General features: G+C 39.7%; 1 protein-coding gene across 1 annotated transcript in view; it reads left to right on the top strand.

The window, feature by feature from the left end:
* The first annotated feature begins 9,427 nt into the window (after positions 1–9,427).
* DPMS2 (dolichol phosphate-mannose biosynthesis regulatory protein-like protein) overlaps positions 9,428–12,266 on the top strand; it is a 28,867-nt gene continuing 26,028 nt past the window's right edge. Inside the window, exon 1 of the mRNA XM_089376739.1 lies at positions 9,428–9,794. The gene's annotated coding sequence lies outside the window, so the exon portion shown is untranslated. The remainder of the gene's footprint in view (positions 9,795–12,266) is intronic.

Here is a 12,266-nt window from a genome sequence, read left to right as displayed (position 1 = left end):
TATGATCTGAGGAAGTTGGTCTTTTTGCAGACTCCTGAATTACATTCCAAACAGGTGACCTTGGGAAAATCGTCATAACTTTCTCTCTGGGGATCGGATTGAAATTTCGTAAGAAGGTACAAAAAGAGGACGGACTGTAGTTTCTTGTATGCATTTTTCAGATCCAAAGGTCGAAACAGTGACTCGTGGCACGTCGTACAAGTTCGCTCTACTGAACTAGTCTATAATCAAGTCACTGTGGGAGATTTCACATAACTCTTCCTTGGAGAATCCAATTTGGGTCAGACTTGTGGCATTGGAAAGAGGACACAAAGGGCTACTACAAGTCACAAATTCAGAACTAGATGATCGGAAAGTACAGAGATACATCAGAGACAATATCGAGCTCCTACAAAGTGAAAAAAGGTGTGTAGATTTTCTTAAATTTTTGCTTAAGCTTGGTTTGAAAATTTATTTTGAAGGAATTCAAAGGGCATAGTAGAGCATTATTATCGGTAACTGATGCCCCGAGGAAAGAAAATGCAAACACCTAGTAAGGAACCTGAAAGCTCTAGCATGACTCATGAAGAAGAGGAAGAAATGCTACATGATATATCAAAATTACAAGAACAAGTGCAACAAATGTCACTTGCACAAAAAGCAACAGAATCTAAGATGGATGGTTTAAGGAAAGATGTAGAAGCTAAAATGGATGGTTTAAAGAAAAGTGTAGAAGCTAAGATGGATTGTTTAAAGAAAGGTGTAGAAACTAAAATTGATGGCATAGATGATGAGATGGAAGAATTGAAGATAAATATGAATAAGTTGCTACAAGAAATGGTCACTAAGGGTGAAAGGGTACTAAAGGAAACTCATGATGAGAACAAAAGAAATGTTAATCATGATTCCATAGACTCTAATGTTGGATCGAAGACTCACCATATTCCAAAAATCGATATGAGGAAGTTTGATGGCAAGGATCCCGCCACATGGATATTACAGATGGAGCAATTCTTCGATCTCAATAATGTGCAAAACACACAAAAGGTACGTATGGCAACTTTATATTTGGAACCAAATCAGTTTGTATGGTATCAATGGCTTTGCTCTCGTAAACAATTTATCACTTGGGCAATTTTTACGGAAGAATTGATAGCACATTATGAGGATACAAAAAGCAACACTTTTTTTAGCCAATTGATAAGTCTCAAACAAAAGGGTTCAATAATGGAGCACATTGAGGAGTTCCAAAAATTGAACATAAGGGTAAAAGATATTCCAGAGGAGCATAGGATTGATGTGTTCATAGGGTCTTTAAAGGATAATATCCAACATGATGTTCGCCTTTGGGAACCTGATTCATTAGAGAAGGCATTCAGGTTAGCAAGAAAAATGGAAAGCAAAATTATGGCAACCAGGAAGCATACCACTCACAACTATAAAGACGGAAGTGTTGTTGCCCCTAGTCTTCCACAACCTATAAGGTTGACACCACAACAATTGGAAGAAAAAAGAGCAAAAGGGCTTTGTTACAGTTGTGATAGCAAATACACTAAAGGTCATAAGTGTGCTGAGAAGAAATTATTCTACATAGATTGTGAAGAGGAAGAAGAAAAGGAGCAAGAAAGGTCAAAAGAAGAGGATATATTCCAGGAACAAAGCCTAGATGAAGAACAAATAAATCCGACCATATCTTGTAATGCATTGGCGGGAATTACCACTCCTCAAACCATCAAGATAGAAGGACAAATCAAGAAGAAAAAGGTAATAGTGTTGATTGATTCAGGAAGCACCCACAATTTTATTCATTGTAAGGTAGCAAAAGAATTGAATTGCTTCCTATATCCAGCACCAGAGTGTCAAGTGATGATTGCAAATGGAGGAACAATAAATTGCTCTGGAAAGTGCCATAATATCAAGCTATCCATGGGAGAATATGTATTGACTAGCCCAATGCTTTCCATTCCAATGGGAGGTGCTGATGTTGTACTAGGAGTCCAATGGCTACAATCCTTGGGTACAATAGCTTTTAATTTTCAAGAACTTTTCATCAAATTTTCTACGGAAGGAAAGGAAGTTGAATTAAGGGGTATTGCAGGGAAACCAGGAAAGATAATCAGCTCTAATGGTATGACAAAGCTTCTAAAAAAGGAACAAAGAGGTGTAATTGCACAATTATGTTCGCTAGATGTTTCCACATCGAATCATCTATTTCTCCAGATCTCCAAAAAGTCTTGGACAATCATTCCAAGATATTTGAGACTCCCAAAGGTCTCCCACCTATGCGTGATCATGATCATGCTATTCATCTGATTCCAGGAAGTGTTCCTCCAAACATCAGGCCGTACAGATATCCCTATGTCCAAAAGAGTGAAATTGAACGTATGGTTGCAGAAATGCTAGAGGCTGGTATAATTCAACCGAGTCAAAGTTCTTTCTCTGCTCCAGTAGTATTGGTGCACAAGAAGGATGGATCATGGCGCATGTGTCCGGATTATAGGGAGCTCAACAAGCTCACTATTAAAGATAAGTTCCCCATTCCTGTCATTGATGAATTACTGGATGAATTGCATGGATCAATTTACTTCACCAAGTTGGATCTTCGTTCAGGATATCATCAAATCAGAATGAAGATTGAAGACATTCCGAAAACAACATTTAGAACTCATGAGGGTCATTATGAATTTTTGGTCATGCCTTTTGGCCTTACCAATGCACCTTCAACATTTCAAGGTTTGATGAATTCAATTTTCAAACCATTCCTTAGAAAATTTGTGTTAGTATTTTTTGATGATATACTAATCTACAACAAGTCTTGGAAGGATCATGTTGAACATGTTGACAGGGTGCTACAACTATTGGAGGAGAAACAATTATATGCAAAAAGATCCAAATGTTTCTTTGGAGTCCAGGAGGTGGAATATTTGGGTCATATTGTATCTCATGAAGGAGTTAAGGTAGACCCTAGCAAAATTAAAGCCATTAAGGAATGGAAAATCCCCACATCCATAAAGCATCTGCGAGGATTTCTCGGGTTGACAGGGTATTATCGCAAGTTTGTTAAGAATTATGGGAGAATAGCAGCACCTCTAACAACATTATTGAAGAAAGCATTTTCATGGACTCCAGAAGCAACAAAGGCCTTTGAACATCTTAAAGAGGCAATGTGCCAAGCACCGGTCTTAGCTACACCGGACTTCACAAAAACCTTTATTGTGGAATGTGATGCTTCAGGAAATGGAATTGGTGTTGTTCTAATGCAAGATGAAAGACCCATTGCTTTTGAAAGTCGTCCAATCAAGGGAAAGTTTTTAAGCAAAGCTATTTATGAGAAGGAAATGTTGGCAATACTCCATGCACTTAAGAAATGGCGACCCTACCTAATGGGAAGACACTTCAAGGTAAAAACGGATCATGATAGCCTTAAATACTTTTTAGAACAAAGATTATCCTCTGAAGAGCAACAAAAGTGGGTCACAAAGATGTTGGGTTATGACTTTGAAATCATCTACAAAAAAGGGAAGCAAAATGTGGTGGCAGATGCACTCTCAAGAAAGGATGAGGATGTGGAAGCATTGTTGTGCGCCATTTCTATTATCCAACCAGATTGGATAAACGAAGCAAGGGAGGAATGGAAGAATGACGAAGAAGTGTGGGCACTTATTCGAAAGTTACAACAAGATTCCAGTACGTCTGATACATTTAGCTGGAAAAATGATTCGTTATGGTACAAAGATCGCTTATACCTCTGTAAGAATTCCCAGCTAAAACAAAAGATTCTTATGGAATTGCACACTTCTCCCTTAGGAGGGCACTCAGGATTTTTAAAAACTTACCACAGGGTTAAGAAGGAATTTTTTTGGGATGGCCTTAAATCAGATATTCAAAAGTTTGTGGCGGAATGTTTGGTTTGCCAACAAAATAAAGTTGAAACAATTAAGACACCGGGTCTATTACAACCTTTATCCATTCCAAGCCAACGTTGGGAGGAGGTTTCAATGGATTTTATCACAGGTTTACCCAAGTCTGAGGGAAAGAGTGTCATCATGGTGGTAGTTGACAGACTTACCAAGTATGCACACTTTTGTGCATTATCACATCCATTTAAAGCCAGTACAGTTTCTACTGCATTTATGGAAACAATTCAAAAGCTACATGGAAACCCAAAGATTATTGTAAGTGACAGAGATCCCATTTTCACTGGAAATTTTTGGACAGAATTATTTTCTTGTCTTGGTACTCAGTTAGCTCATAGCTCATCTTATCATCCTCAATCTGATGGGCAAACTGAGATAGTAAACAAATGTTTGGAAGGATATCTTCGTTGCTTTGTATCTGATAAACAGACACAATGGGTCAAATGGTTGCCTCTGGCTGAATGGTGGTATAACACTTCCTTCCATACAGCAACAAAAATGACCCCATTTATGGCACTTTATGGGTATCAACCACCATCCATCACATCATATTTAAGAGAAAATTCTAAGGTTCAGGCAGTGGAACATCACATCGAACATCAACAACAAGTCCTCCAACTCTTAAAGGATAACCTCGTGTTGGCACAGAATAGAATGAAACAACAGGCAGATCAACATCGCAGTGAAAGAAGTTTTGATGTAGGTGATTGGGTATTCCTACGGCTACAACCATATAAGCAAATGTCCCTCAAGCAAGCTAAGAAGGATAATAAATTATCACCAAAGTATTATGGTCCGTACAAGGTGTTGCAAAAGATTGGTACTATGGCATACAAATTGGAGCTTCCTGCAGCTTCTCGATTGCACCCAGTTTTCCATGTTTCATGTTTAAAGAAGGTTATAGGCGACAAGCTCCTAGTTCAAACAATATTGCCAGAACTTGACGAGGAAGGAAAAATTATATTGGAACCGGAAGCAGTCACAGAAACAAGAACTCGACAGCTACGAAATCGATCAATTTCAGAGTATCTTATCAAGTGGAAGAACTTATCCGCTGAAGATTCCACATGGGAGGATGAGAATTTTATGCAGAAGTATCCAGAACTACTCAAGCGTTGAGGACAACACTTTTTTGAAGGAGAGGGGCATGTTGGGTCCCTATAATACTAGTGATTACCCCATTACTATTGTAGTTATACCCCTTATTAATATTGTTGTGCCCCTATTGCCCCCATATTGTTATTATTGTGCCCCATAGAATCCAAGGAACACAATAAAATACAGAGATAACCATAAAGACAAATATGTAGTGGAAATAATACTTCATTTTATTACTGTAAAATACTGAAATATGCTTACAAATAGAAATGCAAATAACCCAGCTAGGGCAATGGTAGCTTATCTCTGAGAAGAGATGTGTCGGCTACATGCCTCTGAATTGTTCTCCAAAAATTGTGTTACAATGAGGCTTGAGGGCCTATTTATTGTTGAGAAACAATGGAAAGCCCTTCACATTCCAAAACCTAACCCTAGAAGATGAAACGCCAAATTGTGGGCCTCGTTGTTTGGGTAAGTTGGTACATCAACTTCCCGGGGTCGCGAATTGGTCGTACTATCTCCGTTTGACGTGCATGATAGCCCATTGGAAAGATCTCTCCGAGGACTACGACAAAAAAGACGATTTTTAGGCAGAAAAATCGCTGGCGGGTGGATTTCCCAAAAAACGTCGTTTAGGGCCTCAAAACGGCTCCGGAAGTTTAGGACCCGAAAAACTGCTAAAAATAGTAAACAGTGATATAATTAAAAAAACATAAAAACTGAAAGAGACAGTTGTGGGGGTCCAAATGGGATATGTGGGTGGCCACCAACATCCACCTGGATCATTCCTCCCCCCTAGGAAGCAATGGTCCCCATTGCGTTGAGTTCCTCCCTGAGATGAGGAAGCTTCTGCTGAACTTGGTCCATGGTGAGCTGTTCTGCAATCTCTGATGTGTCCAGAAATGGTGGGGAGCATGGTCGGCGACGATCCACATTGAACACTCGGTGCAAGCGAAGGAATGGAGGAATGCTGTGCTTCAAAGCGTTGTTTCCCGTAGCCTTGTTACTGGTGTAAGGACCATGTCGAAGTGGTCTGAGTTTCTGATGGGTTCTGGTAAGGCGCTCCCTTTGCAAATGTAACCAAACTTTGTCGCCCACCTAAAACTTGTGTGGTACCCCTCCGGGTAAGGAGAAGTTGTTCCTGTGTTCTGTCACGACTGTATCCCTCTATTGCTGCTGTTGTGTGGAGGAACCCTTCGCGGGGGTCATGGATGTAGCAACGGTCTTCCCCTTACTTTGAGATGAGCTTGCTGCCTTTCTTAGTAGTGATCAAAGAGGTGGCGGTAGGTGGGGCTACCTCCGGTATCCTGTATAATGAATTATCCAAAGAAATGATGACAGCCCGAGGCCTTGACTCATACATAGCATGTTGCCTCCACAAGTATGGCTGGCCTAATAGTACATCACAAACATCCAGAGGTGTAACATCACACAATACCTCATCTGTGAAGGGCTTGACGCTGTAGGGAAGGCGACACTGCTGGCGAACTTTGAGATCTCGTCCTTCGTGAAGTCAACCAATACTGTATGGCTGTGGGTGTGGTGTAGTTGGTAGGCCCAACCGCTTCACGACCTCTGCTGAAATGAGGTTCTTTTGGCTGCCACTGTCGACAATGAATTGTAGCGACGAACCCTTCACCCACATCTGTGAGTGGAAAAGACGTTCCCCCTCCTTTGGATCTTTGGGCTCATTTTTCTGGATCTTGGTAGTAGCAACAGTGGCACTGGGATCCGCATCAATGATCTGCTTCCCTTTGTCATTCCCCTTATCAGGTTCTGACTCAGAGTCGGAACATGCATCTGATTCAGAAGCCTTCAACTCGGCCCCCAGTGACTGCTTGGTCCGACACTCACTTGTGTTATGAGTGGGACTCTTGTGGAACTCACACCACTTTCCTGTGTCCTTCTTCGGCTTCGTGGTGTTGTTCTTTTCTTGCGGCTTCGACGGGTTGTCTTGGGTCACCCCACCTTGGCTTTTTCCTTTGGGCTTTGGATTTGCAGATCCAAAGTCTCACTTCTTCTGTTTGAACTTTTGCTCGATTTTGACAGCGTATCGGTATGCTGTGCCGAGTGAGGAGATGTTCAAGAACTCCATCTCTTCCTAGATGTATCTGTGTAGGCAGCCGCGATATTTGAGTACCAGATGCAGCTCAGAATCTTTAATACCCAATTATGTGCGAAGGGTATGAAAAATGTTTGTGAACTCCGGCACATCTTGGTCTCGTCCCTGCCGCAGTGTGGTCCATTTGATGTATTTGTCCTCATAGCTTTTGACAAGGTAGTACTGCTCCTTGATGGCATCCCGGAAGTCATTCCAAGTGGGTGCGGCTGAAAACAGTGAGCCTGTACTTTCATCCTTCTGTTCGCAGTAGGTTTCCCACCAGTCCTTGACGTGGGGGGCTGCTTTGAGAAGAGCGAAAACGATCTTTTCCCGACTTGAAAATTCATGAACAGAAAAATACCCATCGAGCAGATTTAACCATTTATCTACAGCATCTGCGTCTATTTGACCCTCGAATATGGGGATTTCAAAATTAACTTGTACCTTAAACGGTGTGGCATTTCCAGAGTAGCTGTTGGAAGCCGATGCATCGCCTCTAGGTAGCCGCTGAAGGATTTGGGCAAAGCTGTCCATCATCGCGTTCCTTTGTCGCTCGAGGGCTTCTTCGAGCAAGATTTTGATAGGATCTCCTGCCCCCTCGTTTTTCTTCTCATCCGCCATGGGAGGTCGTCGAGATTTGCGAGGCTGGTCTTGCAAAGGTTCGACCAGTTCCAGACCTAACTCCTTATATCTCGACCTCGTTGGGGACATGCAAAGAAAAACAGAGAAAAAGCAGACCGCTCTGATACCACTGATCCGGATTTAAACAGGAACGCAATAAAATACAGAGATAACCATAAAGACAAATATGCAGCGGAAATAATACTTCATTTTATTACTGTAAAATACTGAAGTATGCTTACAAATAGAAATGCAAATAACCCAGCTAGGGCGATGGTAGCTTATCTCTGAGAAGAGATGTGTCGGCTACCTGCCTCTGAACTGTGCTCCAAAAACTGTGTTACAATGAGGCTCGAGGGCCTATTTATTGTTGAGAAACAATGGAAAGCCCTTCACATTCAAAAACCTAACCCTAGAAGATGAAATGCCAAATTGTGGGCCCCGTTTTTGGGTAAGTTGGTACATCAACTTCCCGGGGTCGCGAATTGGTCGTACTATCTCCGTTTGACGTGCATGATAGCCCATTGGAAAGATCTCTCCGAGGACTACGATGGAAAAGACGATTTTTAGAGAGAAAAATCGCTGGCGTTGGATTTCCCAAAAAACGTCGTTTAGGGCCTCAAAACGGCTCCGGAAGTTTAGGACCCGAAAAACTGCTAAAAATAGTAAACTGTGCTATAATTAAGGAAACAGAAAAAATGAAAGAGACAGTTGTGGGGGTCCAAATAGGATATGTGGGTGGCCACCAACATCCACCTGGATCACTTATCAAGTGGAAGAACTTATTCGCTGAAGATTCCACATGGGAGGATGAGAATTTTATGCAGAAGTATCTAGAACTACTCAAGCGTTGAGGACAACACTTTTTTGAAGGAGAGGGGCATGTTGGGTCCCTATAATACTAGTGATTACCCCATTACTATTGTAGTTATACCCCTTATTAATATTGTTGTGCCCCTATTGCCCCCATATTGTTATTACTGTGCCCCGTAGAATCCATCTATTGTTATTTTTGTGGCTTTATATTATTATTGTTAGGTCGGCTGGATTATATTGTGACTCCTTAGACTCCTATATATAGAAAGGAGGTTTTGTCATTTGAATCATCCAAGAATTGTTCATTTATGTAATGTAAAGGAGGTTGCCCCCTCGAAGAGGTTGAATTCTAAGGCGTTGATCTATCTTTTCTTGAGCCGGTTTCATAACACATAGGTTGATTCTCATCACTACCATTTTATAACCTCGAGGTGTCTACTCGAGTCTCTTCCACATACATGAATAAATTAGGAGATTTGAACCTTAAATCTCTTAGTACATAACACTTCATTATTACATCAATTGCCTTGAAAAACTATAATAATCTTTATATTAATAAAAATAATTATAAATAAATAATTTGTTTTATTATTTTAAATTCCAACCTTTTATAAATTTTTCGCTATAAAATATTTTATTATTAATATAATAATTTATAAATTACAATTATTATAATTTCTTTTAAATATTATTATTTTTATATGAAATAAATGGATAAAATATTTTTGCAATGGTATATTTTTTTTATAATAAAATCACATTTAAATTATTTGAACCCAACCACTTAAATATACATTCTTAATAAATTTTAACTTGATTTCAAATAAAATAAAATAAAATAAAATTATATATATATATAAACATTTAAACTACCCTATTGAATTGTCATTTGCATTTCCATTTACAGAGAAATCTGTAATTAGGGAGAACTAAACAAACAAGGAAACAACGCTGCCGGGAAGAAGAGAGGCGCGCCAAACACGAGAAGGGGCCAACGAGGGGACACTCCGCCGAGAGTCGAATGACGTGGAGAAAAAGTCCAACAAACAGAATCAATACGCAACCACGCAACCGCATCTGCGGGTTGTGGAGGAAGAAAACGAATAGGCGCGAAACCATAAGAAGCCATCGAATACGCAAATCGTGATTCCCATACACAGAAAAATCCCGGAGAAGTTAATCCACGTCGAGCAGAAGGGCAGGGGGTGAGACAGAGCAGCATCAGAACAGAAGTCTGAGCAGTCTGTGGTTTCAGCATTGAGGTAATCAGTAACTCAGATGCATTTTATGATATGTGGGGGCAATATATTTTATCTTAATCTCGGGAGTAAGAATGGTAAAAACTATACTCATGGATTGTTTTAATGGAAAACACCCTAATGTTAAAAAAAATTGGGGAACAGAAGCGCACTGAAAACAAACCCTTAGTAGATCAAAGCGCTGTAGCCAGATTTGGAAACGGAAATTGATGCCCAGCTCATCAAAAAAAATCTTAATTCAAATAATAACATTTTTATTTATTATTGACCTTGGACGTTTATTCCTTGCTTGCCCAGCAAATGCATTACATTTCCATTTATTTTTGGGAATGAAAGATCTAGATTTTTCAAGAAATTATTCTTCTCTTGAGGGAGTTAACAGCACCTTTTAAAACTTAGGAACCTATGATGACTATCCATTAATTCCAATTACATATAATTCTTAGAATTTTACATAATCTAATCACTTCTTAAACTTAGGAGAATATATATATATATATTTTCAATGCAAGATGCTCCTGTATCATATATATATATATATATATATTCAATGCAAGATGCTCCTGTATGATTAAACATCTTATAAATGTGAAAAATGGAGTAGTTATTCTTCTTTGTTACCCGGTGATTCCAACATGAAAATCCACACAAACTAACAAATTGGTTTTTTGGGAGCTTGTTTGCCATCTATCTCCAAAAGATGGTAGTTATGGTTCAACAAGGCCCAAAACAAATCTCTGAACCCTAATGTGTAACATAAGCAGCAAATGAAGGGGATAAGGGGATGGTCGTGGTATCTTTCTCTTTTTCGATATTGGTAGCAATACTTCTGGTGCCTAGCCAATTAAAATATAGGGCAGCATCTGATAAAAATCCTTCTATTTTAATTTCTTCTAAACAAACCATAACTAATTTTTTTATAAAAATCTAAACCTCCAGCCATACTCTTGCTACAGGGTCTAACAATCCTTGGATCTTCCACTACAATATTTAATCATAATTGAGTAATGTGAGGTTCCTTTCATCCGTCACCTATCACTATTACCTCCCTGTCTTCCAAGGTTTCATAACAATTGGAGTTTTTCAGGAACTATGCCTTGAAAATGCCATCCAGAGTTCTGGGTTTTCTTAAGGGATTGTCTCTCTCACTAATGGCGGTTCCACCTATGAGTTCCAAGTAGATGGTTGGCCATGCTTTGAGTGGCACCAAACATTGAAAAGGCAAACTATTTAACCTTGGAGAGAACAACCAATAATAGGTCGCTTTTCAGTTGACAGGACGGGGCATGTTTCCTCTTGAGATGTTTCGAGGACAATTTCTATAGTTAGGGAGGTAATTTGTTGCCACTGCAGAATATATTCATTTTTTAGTTTTTGAGTAGCGGTTTCTTCTTTTATTGAATTGTTAGCATTTCCTCCCACGCTATGGACTATGAAAAATAAAGAAATTTCCTCTTTGAAATCGGTTGGCTTCTTATTTATCATTTCCTGACTCTTCTTTTTTTAGGCCAAGAAACATTCAATTGAGGATAATGGTATCTTCTATGTTTCATGGTGTGTTTTTTCATTTGTATTATAATATATACTATATCCAACCATATCGTTGTTAGCTTTTGGGGTTACTCCAAAAGTGATTTCACTTTGCTAGAAGAACGCTATGTCTCCAAGTCTTTGGTGATGCGTCATGGACATATGGATGGCTCAATATGGGTGGATGCTTGACCTTGGTTAGATTGTTGGCTTGACGCTCTTGGCTAGGAGGTTGTTGCCCCGATTGACATGATGACTAACCCATTGTGTGTGCACAATGGGAGAGTTGGTCACTTGATTAAGGGAGGTACCTACCTAGGAGGATAATTAAGCACTTGGAGGATGACACTTAATAACCCTTCTAGCTTGGGACCTTATGATATATACCTTGGAGGTTGGACATTTGACTTAAGGATGCTTGGGTTGATATTTCATGGAGGTTGGTGATGGACCTAGATACATGTTGAAGAGGAGTATTGGAGCTTTTGTCATCGTATTGACACACAAGAGGACATGTGGCACACAATTAGAGTATGAGGACATTTGGATAGTGGAGCACCATGGAAGAGAACATGTTGGACTAAGAACTTGTTGGAGGGTGTACCATCTTGGAGAAGGGATGTTGAGCCGAAGGAGGATCATGCTTGGAGGGAATTTCATTTTAGGGGTTGGATAAACCTTAGTTTGACACATGCACATCCTTGTTGTATAGAGTGCCTAATGCAATGTTGCCTTGTTGGTTAGTTGTATGGTCTTATGTCCTTATTTTATGTTAGCCTCTCTTACCTATTGTATATATGAGGGAGGAGAGAGGTCTTCAATTCACTATCATCATTGTATTCTTCTTTCTACTTGTCTTGGTGACATTAACATTCATGAGGAAACCGTAGGAGAGGACAAGGAGGGAGAGACATATTGGATGTTCATGGAGAGATTGATCGTATG

The sequence above is a fragment of the Pinus tabuliformis genome, chromosome J, assembly GCF_031772625.1.
Source record: "Pinus tabuliformis cultivar Carrire ecotype Pingquan chromosome J, CPIR1, whole genome shotgun sequence".
Taxonomy (NCBI): Eukaryota; Viridiplantae; Streptophyta; class Pinopsida; order Pinales; family Pinaceae; genus Pinus; species Pinus tabuliformis.
The sequence above is the reverse complement of the archived record's forward strand: the minus strand, read 5'-3'. Positions and strand labels throughout refer to the sequence as shown.